The sequence below is a fragment of the Manis pentadactyla genome, chromosome 19 (assembly GCF_030020395.1).
Source record: "Manis pentadactyla isolate mManPen7 chromosome 19, mManPen7.hap1, whole genome shotgun sequence".
In the NCBI taxonomy this organism is placed as follows: domain Eukaryota; kingdom Metazoa; phylum Chordata; class Mammalia; order Pholidota; family Manidae; genus Manis; species Manis pentadactyla.
The window spans coordinates 5110720-5127051 of record NC_080037.1 but is presented as its reverse complement, the minus strand read 5'-3'; positions in this window follow the sequence as shown (position 1 = coordinate 5127051).

Sequence of the window (16332 nt, the reverse complement as noted above, 5' to 3'; positions counted from 1 at the left end):
CCTTGAGGGCTCCAGAGTGTACAAGCTGGTAAATCCTAAGTCAAAGGATTTGGGATAAGCAGGTTCACTGTCTTCCTACAAAGGGATATCTCAGCAGTGATTTGATGTCAGTGACAGTGTTCAACCCCCAAGTCCTTCCTCCTTACCTACAAATTCTCTCACCCTCTTACCATCACCACTAAGCCTAATGTCACATGGTACCCAAGTATTCATAGGGTAGAACACTCTAAGATCCTCTGGTTCTATGCCCTGTCTGTACCAATTGACCAGTAGGCTTAGCAGAAAGTAAGTTTAAAGAAATCCACAAATAAGAGAACTGAACAAAAATTAAAATTCAATAAGTAAATCCTATGAAAGGAGCACTAAAAGCTTATAATTCTGCTAGACTGCCAGATTTCCCACCAGCTCTCAAGTCCTTTCCTCTTTCCTCTCCTAAGGAATACAGATCAAAGGTTTTCTCACTTCCACCTCCCCTTACGAGTTGGCACTTCTTCAGGTGCCTTCTTCTGCCGACAGCTTTCATGCTTTGTGGTCCTTTTTATTCCAAGGACCTCTGTCTTTTTGGTGGAAGGACATTTAGCCATGAAGCCCTAGGAGGCTGAAATTCATGGGCAGCAGGGAGAAGTAACCCCTGCTCAGACTCATGTCGCAGCAGGCACACTGGGGCTTATTCCTGCAGGAAAGATTCGGCTTCCAGATGTTCCCCTTGGGGGGTTCTCTCAGCCCTTTGTATGGGCAGACAGGGAGGACAGCATTGTAATGCACTAGCAAAGCAAGGGGGGGGGCCTTCTTTTTCTTCCTACACGACTATTTCATTAGAAAATGTAATAGGTATCTCAGGAGTGCACGAGTCTGTGAATTGGAGATATTCACTGAGCATTGCATGGCCCCTTCTCAGGGCTTTATGGTACACATATGCTTTTGCATGTGACCTCTAACCCCATTTATGGCTGAGGTGTTGAGCTCTTTTGTAAGATATGGTGCCGATTGTTGGAACCCTCGGAGATCTCTTCAGCTCTAATCCCAAACACTGTTATTTATTATTTACATTTTACTATATCTAATTCTCTCAAATTCAATTCAGTGAGTACATTTGAGCACCTACTAGGCACTGTGCACTATCCTGGCATCTGTAATTATTTCCATAAGTGTAATTCTATGTGGTTAGGTTTATGGTAAATAAGATTTTATAGGTAAGGTAGCAAATCTTGTGTATAAAGCTAAGACCCAATTGACAGGAGAGACAAACTAAAAATTCTTCATAACAGAATGCTATCTTCACAGTAATTAAGGTGAGAATTGTTTCATAAAAGAGTTCTAGAGTCAGACAGACATCATTCTGAATCTACATCTGTCCCCAAAACTGTGGTTTTAGTCAATTTATGTCATATTCTTAACACTCATATTCCCATCTATAAAGCTGAGACAATGCCAGTATCAAAACCTAAGGGTTAAAATAATACATTGAAATCGCCTCTTGTCTGTTATATAAGGTTCCAGAAGTACATATTAATCATCTTCCATCCATTTTATGTAGCCAAATTGGGAAAAGGAAGGATTTTCCCACTGTGGTAGGTGAATTTACCTACGCTCTGTACTCCGGTGCTTTCTGGTTGAGTGAGCGCAGAACGAGAAGAGCCTCAGGCATCTCGTCTCCCTGGGATGGAAAGGAGCAGCGTGCTGGGTACCTCCCCTCGAGGTCACCAGCAGTGCCCTGCCAGAGCTGCTGGTCCTCCTCGCAGCACCGGAGCGCCCTCCAGCCTGTCTCAGCCACCACAGTGCTGCGGTGAGAGCACGCCTCGTGCGCTGCCCCCAGGGCCGCAGGATGATTCTGAATTCAGAGCCGGAGTGCTGCCCTGGGCCACTTGCCCACAGTGCCAACCCCACGCCCAGGTACTGGGTAACTCGGAGCATAGGAACTCCAGGAGAAAAAGAAGTGGATTGGCTCACCCAGGGCTCTGCTGCCGCTCTCGGTGCAGCCCTGCTCCACCCTCAGCCAGATCTTTCCGTCTGTAGTCTGTGCATTCCGCCCTCACCAAAATTCTTGCACTAGAATTTCAACGATGGCTTCTTTCATATTCCTAAGTCAGCGCCTTTTTTTTTTTTAAGACTTATGTCCTGGAACAACAGATAGAAAACAGTTCTTGGCTTGATAGCGTTAGCTTGGATAGAATCCAATTATAGAAGTAAACTTACAGAAAGAAAGAAGCCATTTAAACTACTAATACAATTAAAGGTACCTAGGAAGTACCTAAAATAGTGTTTAGTATGCATGAGGTCTTAATAAGGATTTGCTTTAGCTTACTACAAACCAGGTCATGTGTAGGCATTATGTAAATATATTTTCATAGGATCCTCATAACAGTCTTTTAAGGGAGGCATTATCAAATCTATTTTACAGCTGAGGAAACAGGTTAGGAGAAATAAAATAATATGTTCAAAGCCATAGGGACAAGAAGTGACAGAGTCCAAATGTGAGCCCACGATTGCCCGGCTTCACAGCGGCCTCTAATTCACTGTGACCAGCCACCTCAATCAAACATGTAAGACGTGCACACCTGTAAATCACACCCAGCATACTAAAGAACCACCGAATAATGCATTACTGATGCACATGTTCCTTTCTTCCCCTGCCTATGAGCACTGCTAGGTTGGGATGTCATTTATCCACTTGGTGGAGTCCAGTCTTCTTGCATGTGACGTGTTCCCAGGTGCTTTGAGACTGTGCTGACCACACTGATTTTCAATAGATGAGGCCCTTACCTGTCACTGTCCTTGATTGCATGCTTCCGTTCAGCCTCTGGAAGGATCCTGGGGAAAGCGGAGGGGCTATGACATGGGTTTGCTCAGTCAGGGCGTAAAACCATAGAGTTCCCTTTGCCTGGAGTTGGAGAATTCACCTAGTGTCCCGAATGAAGTTCTCATCATAAAGCCCGAGGCATCTCCTTGCGTTTCTCCAGTGCTCTCAGCTGAAGGCCAGGATACATTTCGATTCCCATCTCAGAAGGTCTGGAAAGGCCTTTGCACAAATCTTCTGATACTGAGACAGAGCCTTTCAAGACAGGAACACAATGGGATTCCTTCGGCCTGTCATGCACGTGCTGGACATAGATTATTATTTAGAATATCTGCACTTATGCTAATGAAAGTTAGGAGTCATGTGCTGGCATCATTTTTGTAAACCCAAATATTGACAGGTGGTGAGCAGGTGGAGCCACGCAACGCTTGTCACCCAGTGTCTGAGTGGGAGGCGGAGGGGGGGCGAAGATACGAGTGAGCGCTAGCACAGCCTCCCCTTTCCTGGTGTTGTTGAGTGACACTTGGATGTATCACTAAACATATAAAAATAGAAGCTCTGTGTCAGCCTTCTTGTACAGGGTGCTGTGCTGCAGTGTTTAAATCTGGATGCCAGTATGCCACTATCGTTATTTATAGAGGAGACCCGTAGTAACATTTTGAGAGCGACAAGAGAAAGAGGGAGAAAGAAAAGCACATACTGGAGGGGGTGCTCGGGGTACTGTATTGCATTGGTCGAACACTTACCTTAATCCTGTCTGAAATAATAATTAATCTCTGTGAGGAATGTACATTTTGCACGGCACTTGTATTTACATTACCATCTTGGAGCCTCACAGAGACTCTTTGAGGTAGAAAGTCGCATTTCTCTTTCTATAGAAGCTCAGGGAGGTTAACTCTGCTCACCATGCTGCTCAGCTGGCTGGTGGTAGGACTGGATCTCAATTTTGCATCTTTAAAATGCACTTATTCTTTCCTCCTATGAGGCATGTGTTGTATTTGTGTCCCCATACAACAGAGGAGGAAACTGAGCCATGGAGAGGAACTGAAAAGGCTAAGTCTTGGTGCAAGCATGGGGCATGCCGTAAATATGGGGCACAGCGCAAGGCATCCTTGGGGCCACCAAAAACACAATGAAAAAATAGATAAAAATGCATGGCTTTGTGGAGCTAACATCCCAGTGGTTGTGTTAGATGATCTTTATGATTTCATGACTCTATGGTATAGATTGAGGTGTGGAGTTATCTCATCCCGTTTTAATCATCATTTGGAAATAAACTGGTTCAAAAGTCATGAAACAGTAAAACGTGTATTACTTTGAAATTTCCAGCTAGCTTATAGAAACTTTCAGTTGTCTCTCAGATAAGACTATCGTGTAGATTCCCTAGTGGTTTGATGGTAAATTTCCTATTCTGTTCAAGTCAACACTATAGCTTAAAACATTTGTGTATGTGCTCAGTGAAAGTGAATGGGGTCTATAGGATCCCCGTGGACCAGTAATAAAAATGTCTCAATAGACCCCTGCTAGCACGGCTTGCACTGAGCCAATAGCTAGGGCAGTCACACCCAAGCTTTCTACCCCTTAGAATCATGTAGGAAACTTAAAAAAGTACTAATTTCTCTGTCCTGCCCCAGTGGTTTTGGTATAAATGATCTCAAGTATGACCGGGATGTTGAAAAGGTGATTCTGATAGGATGACAAGTTGAGGGATCACTGAAGTAAGGTATGGCTAATGGGATGAAAGCAGATGGTTGCTTGTCTACCCAACAGCCATTCCCAACCACTTTCTTCCTTCCAAAGAGAACCTCAGTTTTGTTCGGGTATTAAGTGACCATGTGCACAAGACACACCATCCCACTTCAATGGGGTGAATCACAGTTATTCCAGACCAACCGTGTAATTGCATTCTGTCTGGCAATAATTAGTTTTGGGAGTAGTTATAGAAACCAGATCTAACCAATGGGATAGGAAAAATATATATGGGGATTGGAGAGGATTGTGGGAAAGGTTTCTTTGCTATTGACAAGAGAGAACTCTGAGAGGAAATCATCCTTTCCTTTTCTACCTCTGAATTGAGATGTGATGGCCACCCTTGGCAGGAGCCAGGCGAAGGGCCAGGGCAGCACACCGACAATGGCCAATGGAAGGTGTAAAGAGAATGGGCCTGGCTGGACTCATTGCCCTATGATGGTAGTGAGCCCTGATACCAGCGTATCTCCTCACTTTCTGTTGTTTATCATTTAGGTGACTGTATTTGGTGTTTCTGAAACTTATAGTCTAAAATTCAAATTTAAATTTAAATTGCAGTCTAGTTTAATCTGAGTTAAATCTAAATTTAAATTATATCTAAATCAAATCTAAATTTCAGTGTATAGCCTATAGGTCCTAAGTGACACATGAACTCTTAATTTTGGATTAAGTCTCATGAAGAACATAGTATATGCTTTCTGGAGACAGAAATAATGACTGATACCAAACTTTAATACTATCCCTGAAGAGAAATCTATGGACATTGTGGGGAAAATTACAGTTTTCTTAGATTTCCATAACTCAAAAATTAGGGTTTATTTCAAATTTCCTATTTTTTCCTTTAGTAATCTGCTTCAAACCTATCATATAAATGTACTAAAATTATCTTTTTTTTTTCTGTGCCATTTAAAGTATTAATGAGAAGACCAGAGGCAGAACTACAATGAAAATCACTTATGTATTAGATTATCACTGACACAACAGTGACATCATAACTGGAACTTCTTAAAAAGGGCCTGAGGGTTTTTTGGTACCAGTTCGCAGGAGGGAGTTAGTGAGGGGCCAATGGCAAACGGTCCTTAATCTGCTTCCTAACAACTAACAAGAAGAGTCCAAGAGAAATGTTAAGTGGAGATTAACTAGGGCCTCAGTCAGTTTTTGGGGGTGATAGTCTACAAAGCCCATGTGATTTCAAATTCTGCTTTTCCCTTAAGGATTCTGTGATGCAATTTTCCATTTCCCATGGGATATTTCTATGAAGATGTTAATAGTTCTAAATAACATTTGTTAGGTGCTCACCATGTGCCATCCATCATTCCGAGCTTTTACACACGCATATCCTCAAATAGTCCTCCCGGTTGCCCTCTGACGGCCACGAGTGTCAGGGACGTTAAGTGCCCTGTGAAACTGTGCCCAGTAACTGGGTGGAAGTGTGCGGCTGGAAGCCGAGTCTGTGCTCTTAGCCGTGGCACAATACTGTCTTGTATCCACTGTGGAGAGTTGTAGAAAGAACAAACTTGCTGTCTAGCTCTACCATTGACTACCTGGAATCTTCCTCACTGGGTCTCTGTGAAGACTGAATCATGCTCTTTGCAAACAGGAAGCCCTGGCCAAATGTAAACAGATTCTTCCAATATCTTGAACTTCCAGATCTGTTCAATGCACATTAATAGAGTCCTCACCCTGTGCCTGACCCTCTGCCAGGTTCTGGGAGCACAAAAACGGATCAGACGCGAGCGTTCTCTCCTTGTCTCTGCTGGATGCTGGCACACGGGGGGGAAGCTACACGGCCCTTCCCAGACAGGCCTGGGGCTGTCCCCGCTCCGGCTGTGTGTCGCTGAGCCGTGCTAGGAAAAGCCCGCCGAGAACGGATGCCCACAGCTCCCAGCTGCGTCATGTTCATGTAATCAGCAAGGAGCCTGCACACCTGACGGTACTTCAGAATACGAGGCGAATGATTAAAGTTTAAAAGGTCGTATACCATTGTAATACCAAAAAGAAACTTTATGATTCATCATTCCGGATGTAATGTCATCTATTTAATAAAGCTGTATTTCACTCACAGCTCATTTTTAATGGGCCTATTTAAGTAATGGCATTGGGTCGGATTTTTTGCCTTCCCTTTCAAGCTAAGAGTGGTTTGTATGGAGTGTACTTGAAAAAAACCACAGTAGTTTAGGACCTGGATATTTACAATATAGTTCAGTTTTCAGCTGAGTGGGTATTATTCATGCCAGACCACTGTGCTTGGACTGAACTATCAGACAGGCACCCAAGCAGCTGGGTATGCTAATACACAAATAAACCACGTCTCCCATAATTGTGTGGATGGTAATTTATATCACGGGCCAACATCGTTGTCTGTAAACTACTTCGATGAGTCCAAAGGCTTGAAGCCCGGGGTGGCATTTCATTCAAACGAAGAAATGGAAGCCACTGGACCTGCTTGTCTTAGATCAGTGGTTCTCCCCTGGAGACAGGTTTTGCCCCTCAGGGGACATTTAATAATGTCTGGAAATGTTTTTTAGTTGTCACAACTGCACGGGGTGGAAGGGATGTTGTTCCTGGAATCAAGTGGGAGAAGCGAGGGATGCAGCCAAACACGCTATGATACCCCACTTCCCCCACCCCTAGAGAACTATTTGGCTCAAAATGTCAGTGATGGCGAAGCTAGAAACTTGGTTGCTTGGATGTGAGGTGGAATGTTGGGGGTGCGGAGGACCGGATCCTGCAGTGTAAGGCTGACGTCTCTTCTGGGAGATTCAAGGAAGCCTTGGGGGAAAGCTGTCCATGAGGTTTGAACCCTCAAGTAAGAGGAAAGGAGAATACTTCTTGCAGCCTCCTGAGGGAGTGAGGGTATGTCTGATCTCATTTCCCGGGTCCCGGTTTTTGTGGACCCATTTCTCTCTTCCTAACTGAGTGTTTGGAAGCTGCTCCTCGTCAACCGTTAAGGCATCTTCACATAGCAGGGGATCTCGCCTCAAGGTAAGGATGACAGAGCAGGAGGGGTGTGATCTAGAATTTATAATGGTGAAGGTGGAAACATCGTAAAATGCTATTGAGCTCAAACCTGATATTTAACGGAGGGACTGAAGCTCCAGGAAAGGAAATCAACTGTTGTCAGTAACCAAGTAATCAGGACCCTTTATAGCTGAACACATTTATTTTGCTATCTTTGTTCTGAATTGAAGAACAATAGATTCTGACTCACCCATCATTCTACTGTCTAAATGCAGCACGCAAGTTAACATCTTTTTGTTTTCCTGACTTTTTTTGGTTCTGATCCTGTTCTTGTTTTTTTCCACCCCTCATGTGCCCACACCAGATCTGTTTTCAAATATTATTCCACCAAAACCAAATTGCTCTTTGCCGTTTTTGCCAATTTTCTCAACGCATTCAACTTTTAACATTTTATTGGTAGAGGGGACTTTATTCCCACTCTGTGGCTTTCTGGTTTTACCTTTGTGTTCCTATATATTATTCTTCTCGATTGTAGTAATTGCTCACTAAGGTTGGTTACTATGGCATAAACTTCAATTTTTTTATTGAATTATAGTTGATAGACAATATTATATTGGTTTCAAGTGTACAACACAGTGATTCAACAGTTACCCATATTAGTAAATCCTCACCCCAACTAGTGCAGTTATTATGTGTCAACACAGGAAGATGTTACAGAATCACTGACTATATTCTCCATGCTGCACTTCCATCCCCATGACCAATTTAAGATGGAGAATTTTGTGTCTTTTTATCCCCCTTCCCCTCCCCACCCACCCACCCCAAGCCCTCCCCTGTGGTAACCTCCAGTCACCTCTCAGTGTCTCTGAGTCTACTGCTGATAAACTTCAATTTATGATGATCTCTTAGGGTCATAAAGGGAGAACTCCTGAAGATTTTCAGAAAGATCAGGCATAAGGAAGGGTGGCCTGTCACTCATGCGACTCACTGACTGGTCTACGTTGAACACTCGATTTCTACCCCTTCAAATGTCCCTTTTCCCAAGTTTCCCCGTTTGAATAAAAGGGCTGTTTGACCCCATCTAGATGATCATGCCAAACTCCTTGGAGGCATTTGTGACTCCTTTTCTTTGTTTACTTCCCACATCCAAACTAGTGATAATCCTATTGGATCTACCTTCAAATAGATCCATAAACCAACCATTTTTAAAAATTCCACTGCTTGCGGAAGTCCAAGCCACCATCACCTCTTATTTGAAATATTGCAATAAACTCTCAACTGGTGTTCCTGCTTCTACCTGCCCCCCTTGTAGTCCACACTCAAAATGCAACCAGAGTGATGATTTGAAGGTGTTACTTCCTATCTTAAACTGTCTCCTCATCTCAGAAAAAATAAAATACAAATCCTTAGAAAACCTGCAAGACAGTATTTAGCTTAGCATCTGCCCCTCTGATCTCAGCGCCCAGGGCTTCCCTTTGTTCTCCCTCCGTCTCTTCACTCCCCACATGTCAGAGGTGCTCTCACTTCAGGACATTCGCTTTCTGTTCCTTCTGCCAGAACACCTTTCCACTACCCACATGTCACCTTATTGAGAAGCCTTCTCTCATCCTTCCATCTAGAGTGATACATTCTGTCTCCCATTCTTCCCTCATTTTACTTCTTAGCACTTATTGTCTGACAAGGGGTGTGTGTGTGTGTGTGTGTGTATGTGTGTGTGTGCGCATGCACAGGTGTATGAGAGGGAGGGAGGGGACTCTGTGAAACCGTGAAGGCAGAATCTGTGCCTGTTTTGTTCGCTGCTCTAAGCTCAGCCCCTAAAATGGTGACCAGCACAGGGCAGGCACCCAGCACATAGTGTTTGAATGAATGAGTGGACACAGGAATCACTGATTACCTTTTGTTGTGTGATTGCCCATCTGCCAGGCTGCTCACAAATTCTCAGCTTCACCGCTGGGATAGGGATGGGGTACGCCCAAATTTTCATGCTCTGTGGTCGTAACATTAACCTCCAATTCAGCATTTTTGGTGTTCAGTGTATCTGGGTCTCTGAGACTTAGAAGAGCTCCTTCTGTGGTAAGCCTTTGACTTATGTATTTATTTCCATGGATTGTCCTTCAGCTGTACTCATGAACATGTATCTACTTTTATTTCTTGTTGTTATTTGACTGAACTTCCTTGAGATTTTAAAAATATATTTGATGATTATGACCTTCAGGTGCCCTATTCAAGGTCAATTATGACATTACTTAATAACCTCAGAGGTGCCACCTCCGCGCCCCAACTCCTTGTACTGCCTGCCGTTCAGCACCGCTTTCTTGCTCTGCATGGAAGCATTCAAGCCTATGTGAATCAGCAAAGGCTGACGTAAAATAGCTTTACCACAAACTTTTTGTGAGCATCTGTCACAAGTGCTTTACTGAAAGGCAGAGATATAAGATCCTTTGCCTTACTTTCTTCTGCTAATTTAAAATTACATTGTAAAACGCTATGAAGTTTGTCGGGTGTGATTTGTTCTTTAAATGCCCTTGCGGCTTAATCTTCATGAAATCCTTATTAGGATGTTGAACGATCCTCAAACAGGATTTTTTAAAAAGGCACAGAGGCAGGAGATGTTAACAACAGCATGTCTGATGAGCGGATTGGCAGATATCTGGGATGAGCAGATACCCAGGCTAGGGGGGTACTGACAATGTTCATCTCCATGTTTTCACCTTGTTTAAAGTCTGTTTTGGACTGGTGTTTAAGAAATTAAATGTTACTGATTTAATTTCTCCTCTTACTGATGGTGGCAGCCATAAAAATAATAGAAATATCTCAGAATCAGTCATTTCTCTTCTTGGAGGGTGCTAAGTATTTATATGAACCGCGTTTCTCATCCTCACACATATTTCTGTCTCCTTGGGGTGATGCAAGAAGACGGGTCATGGGATCAAGATTCAGAAGATCTTAATTCTGATCCTGGCTGTCCTGCCAATTGGTTGTATGGTTTTAAATCAGGGGTCAGCCAATTTTTTCTGTGAAGGACCAGAGAGTAAACATGGTCCTTCTTGCAGCAACTCCACTTTGCTAATGTAGGGTGAAAGCAGCCAAAGTGACTGCATATGGCTGTTTTCCAATGAAACCTTATTTACGAAAGGATACAGTAGGCCGGATTTGGTCCATGGGCCGTTATTTGCCAACTTCTACTTTCGGTAACCAATTTAGCTTATCTGGGCCTCGTTTTCTTTGTTTATTAAGTATGGGGGTTGAGCTAAACAAAGTTCAAGTTATAAAGTTATTTGCTCCTACATCCAGGGGCTCATCTACCAGGAATTGTTCTAGTGCTTGAACTCATGATATTCTGTAAATCTCATTAGCATCCTCGGTGTTTCTCATTTCTTGTTTTTCAAGCCCCAGTCAGGGAGGAAATCTTAAGCAGGAACTTCCTTTGAAATCCAAAGACGCAGTGGGCTCGGTCTCCAGATAAGTGTGTCAAACGTTGTAAGAGGCCAAATAGAAGGTAGGCCAAAAAAATCTGCCTCCGCCATAAGGTGAAGAATTTCAGGACTCCTCAGGGATTGGGGCAAAGGGGTAATACAAGAGCCCCTGAACACTTTGTCCCACCCTACATCCCCTCCTTTCTGCAGCTACCGCAGCCCCCACACCATCACCGGGCCAACCTCCGTCGTTCTCCAGGCAAACCGATCAACTTGAACTTTACCTGCTCCAGAGAAACAGCCTTTGGAGACTTTTCTAAAGGCTGGATTCTGAGCACAAAACTGTAACTCAAAACCTTCCCTTTGTGGAGAAGGTGGGAGAAGATGGCAGGAATTTTTCTCACCTGTCATTCATTTAGAACATAAATATCTTTGGAAATCCAAAGCACATAATGAGTTCAAACGTTGAAAAACTGTACATCCTTTATTCTTCTCTAATATGTTGTTTTAGTTAAGGGGCCACTTGGGGAACAGTCCTACTGGGAAACTTTGAGGAAATGTATTTATTATAGTCAGACTTATGTTAAGCAACCAAATGCTGCTTCCATTCACATTATGCCATATTTTTCAGTTTTCCAGACCCTTTCAACTGAAAAAAAAAATGTTTATGAAACATTTCCATGAAGGAAGAAGTTAGGACCTCTAGTGTGAACCTGTTTTGGTCATATAGGATTGGGTAGAAAGGAAGAAAGAGTGGTGTGGAGATGCCCAGATATATATTACAAATTGCTTTAGTATTTTCTATGTTCCAGGTATATTGCATGTACCCACCATTTAATCTTATGCTGATAAAGTAGTTTTTTTTTTTCTTACATTTTATAGATTGGGAAACTAAACCTTAGTGTTTGTCCAATATTGCAAAGATTTCAAATGACAGCAAGTTTTTAACCCCAAATCTATCTAAACTCTAAACAACTGTTTATACTGTCAGAGTTTCTAAAATGATTCTAGTGGGGGCTCATCAGATTTATAAGAATCTGGTTTTCCAGTGGATGCCTGTTGTGTAATGGTTGTCATTTTTGGTGGGAGGGGGTCTCAAGGACAGAGAATGTCATCAGTTTAACATGAGTAGGTGGTGACTCTGATCTTCAGAGAAACGGTATCCTAGAATGCGCCCACTGCACAAGTATTGGGAAAGCAACTTAAAAAAATTTGGATACCATTAAAATGTTAAACTGAGTGAGTTAGGTGAGCAATCTCCCATACCCACGAATGAATAAACTCACAGAGGTTGGGAAGCTTGTCCAGATCAATCTACTATGAATTAGAACCAGGACTGGACCCATATCCTTTGACTCAATATCCCCTTGTTCTTTCCACTGAACCATAAACACGTATCTCTAGAATAAGGGATGGGAAAGAAGGATATTAGAAAAGCAAAGAAACTGTGAGTCCTGTCACTTTCTAAAGGTTGGGAGAGAGGGCAGCCTGGCACAGGCTTCCTGAGAGAGAAGGCCAGAGAAGAGTTCAGACTTGCCTTCAGCTGACTCTGTGAATTGTTCTTCTCCGTGCCTCAGTTATGTATGTATTTTTAGTTTCATTAAATCTTTAGTAAAGTTTAGGGATTACTAACTGGTGACCTACAAACCAGATGGGGCTCACAAATGAGTTTTGTTTAGACTATATCATGTTTTACTTTTTACCCAGCCTTTTTGAGATGCAATTGACAGATAACATTTTGTAAGTTTAAGGTGTATGACATGATGACTCAATACATGTATATAGTGCAAAACAACCACATTAGCATAGTTAGCGCCTCCATCACCTCAAACTCACTGAATCACCATTCTGTTTTGGCAGTTAGAACATTTAAGATCCACCCCCTTAGCGACTTTCAAGTATATAATACAGGATTGTTAGCAGCCTCGCCATGCTGTATATCAGATCCCCAGAATTTATGTATCTTATGCCTGGAAGTTTGTACCCTTTGACCAGCTTCTCCTTATTTCCTCCATCCCCTGTAGCCTCTGATGGCTACTCTTCTCTATTCTAGGAGTTTGGCTGGTTTAGATTCCACATGTAAGTGAGAGCATACAGTATCTGCCTTTCTCTGTCTGATTTATTTCACTCAGCATAATAAGTGCTCAGGGACCATCCCTATTGTTGCAGATGACAGGATTTCCTTCCTTCTCATGGCTGAATACTATTCCACTGCATATAGAGCACATCTTCTTTACCCATTCATCTGTAAGTGACCACTTTTTTTTTCATATCTTGGTTATTGTGAATAATGACAATGAGCATGTGAGGGAAAGTATATATTCAAGATCCTGACTTCATTTTCTTCGGCTGTATATCCAGAAGTCGGATTGCTGGATCTTATGGTAGTTTCTGTTTTTAAACTTTTTGACACACCTCCTGCATAGCAAAAGAGCACACCAGCAAAATGAAAAGGCAGTTTGTGGAATGGTAGACCATATTTGCAAACCACCAATATGGTAATGGGTTCATATCTAAAACATAGAAGGAACTCCTACAACTCAATAGCAAAAGAAATGCTAAAAAATGGCAAAGAACCTGAATAGATGCTCTTCCAAAGACCTAATGATGGCCAACAGATATGTGAAAAGGTGCTCAGCGTCACTGATCATGAGGGAAATGCAAATCAAAAACACAGTGAGATAGCACCTCACTCCTGTTAGAAGGACTGTTATCAAAAAGATAACAGATAAGAGTTGGCAAGGATGTGGAGAAAAGGGAACCCTTGTGCACAGTTTTACTTCTCAAAAAATGTGGATGGGTTTAGAGGCAGAAGGCGCCCTCTGCTCCTCACCATGCCCACTTGTCTTGTCCCCACTGGGCCATTCACACATCTGTGTCATCTGCCTGGCCACTAGCAGTTCTTGGCCAGCAAACAAGGTTTTCTAAACAGCTGTTATGGCCTATCATTCTCTAATTTACCTGGTTAGTGAGAAAAGGTCTCCAGGCTAGATTCTAAGCCTAAGGCACCAGGAAGTCGGTCTTACAGGAAAAATATCCTCATTATGAAGCAGAGAAAATCTGCTATGCACACACTAAAAGGTAGTCAGGTATTCTCTCCAGCAGTGGAAATTTCCAAGATAGGAAGGGAAGGATAATGTTTCAAAAGAAGTTGAAGGTAGGATGATGAGAAGGTGAATGGAATTATCCACACTGGATTTTGGCCAAGATTCAGGGCTCCCACCTGTACGAGTTAGGGTCACCAGACCAAGGCACTAATTGTAGTTTTCCTCTGATAAATGGGCCTCCTGAAAGCTCAGCAAATGAGCCCACCCTGGGCGGGTTTGACAGGATACTTTCCTTTGAGCTGCACCACTTGGCGAACATCCTCTGGAGAAGTTCCATCGCCATGAGTCAGGCCTGCTAACTTCAGGCAGTGGGTGCTTTTCATTTTCATCAGTTTTCTGTCAGTGCCCCCAAGTCTGATTAAAAGGCCAAAGTGCGCCCTCCAAATTCTTGGGTTAGGAGCGCCTGTGGGTCTATCCTATCTCACTCCTTGGGTTTGTGGAGCTTTGAGATGCATAAACTCCTTCAACCCTTACAACGAACTAACGAGGTAGGCAGGGGGCAGCTTTCATCTCCAGTGTAAAAGTCCATAAACTGGGACTCAGATAGTTTCAGAGCCAAAACTCAAGCAGGTTTCCAAAGTCCGTGCCTCTGACGTTTCCACTGCACTTTGGCACAGGTAAATGGTGGTGTTCTGAGGTTCCTGGCAACAAGGCAAACTGTGTCTCCTCGAAGTCAAGGCAACTGCAGTAATCTGAGCAAACACACAGTTAAATTGGTTACTGGGATTAGTAACCACTGCCACAGTGTGTGACCTCTGGGTGCCTGGCATATCATGATCTTTCTTTCCTTGCCCTCTGTTGGTGATTTGTACTATTAATGACCCAACTATCAATGCCAGAAACCTGGAGGCCACCACGTCCTCTTCCTTCTGGCATGGCATCTTGATGGTGGCTGAGTTCTGCAGAGTCACCTCCTCTTATCTCTTAACACCGTCTCCTTCTCTCCACTCCCCTGATAGTGCCTTAATATCTGACCTGGTGTTTCTCCCAAAGGCCACTGAGATAGTCTCTCAGCTGGCCTGTGTGGCTCCGGGCTGGGAGTTCTACAATTGTTCCATTTGTGACTTCCTTCTTGATCCTTCTTTCCCCTCCCCGGTAGAATGGATCCCTGTGTAATTGTTTCTCCCATGGAACCCTGTACATTTAGGACAGCTGTGACATTTTAGTGCACATGTTACCTTTGCATATCTGTCTCCCCCAAAAGACTATGAGCAACTTGAGAAAAGGGTCCCCAACTTATTTCTCCTCGCATCCTCATTGGCTAGCTCTCTGTCTGGAGATAGTAAGCATGCAGACCTCGTTTGATAAATAAACAAGCAAATACTTAAAATGCCCTGCTCTATTTCAGAAACTTTGAGAGATGTGAGAATAAAGTCACTGCCGCTGTGGAGTTTATTAGTCTAGTGCTGACATTTAAGCAGATAACCATGATCCAGTTTGATAAATGTTTTAATAGAAGCATGATCCTGTGGAAGCCACGGTGGGAGATGGAGCCTGTCTCTCTTCCTACCCTTTGCCCAGAGGGAAGAAACCCACAGGGCATCTTCTTGGTATTCCCTGAGCGGCCTTTTCTGCCCCCACTTCCCTGCTCTACCCTATCTGTCACTAGTTAAGCAGGAGCATTTCTCTGGAACATCGGCATCTACTTTGCTGAAACCCATTAATTCTGAGCTTTAACACCCTCGGTCAGAAATAGCTGAGAACCTTATGGGGAAATAAGAAAAGCAGACTGTCTGGCCACAGTCACGGGGAAGATATTAATATCCCTTTCATGGGTAGCTCTCTCTCTCCATCCTTTTCCCTACTGCTTACACCCCACCCCACTGCCAAAATACATGTTTTCCAAGAATCTATGACAAGAGATTTGAAAGTAAATCAAAACTTGAACAGAGGGTCAACGAAAAAGGATAAAACTGCCACTTATATGTGTCTAAGGCAGTAAAAGGGGCAGCTTGTTATATTATTTACAGTCTCCATAAAGACAAGGCCCTTGTTGCTCAGACAAAGCCCTGAGCTTGTTAATTGCCTGCAGGTCTCCCCTGGGTTTTCTACTGTTGATGCGGAGGCAGGGAGAGGGTTAACTCTCTCCTTCCTTCTTTCACTTTCTTTCGCTCTGTTTCTTTTTTTTTTTTCCTTCCAAGAGAGTTTTTCGGGGCGGGAGGAAGGGTTTGTTAAGCCTCCAGATTTCTCTGCATTATGTCCAGGTGGCTTGACGTGTGAACAGACGAAAAGATTAAAATCACCGAGGAAATCGCTCTGTCTGAGCCCAGATCACGACGCCTTTCAGTGACCCAGCGACCCA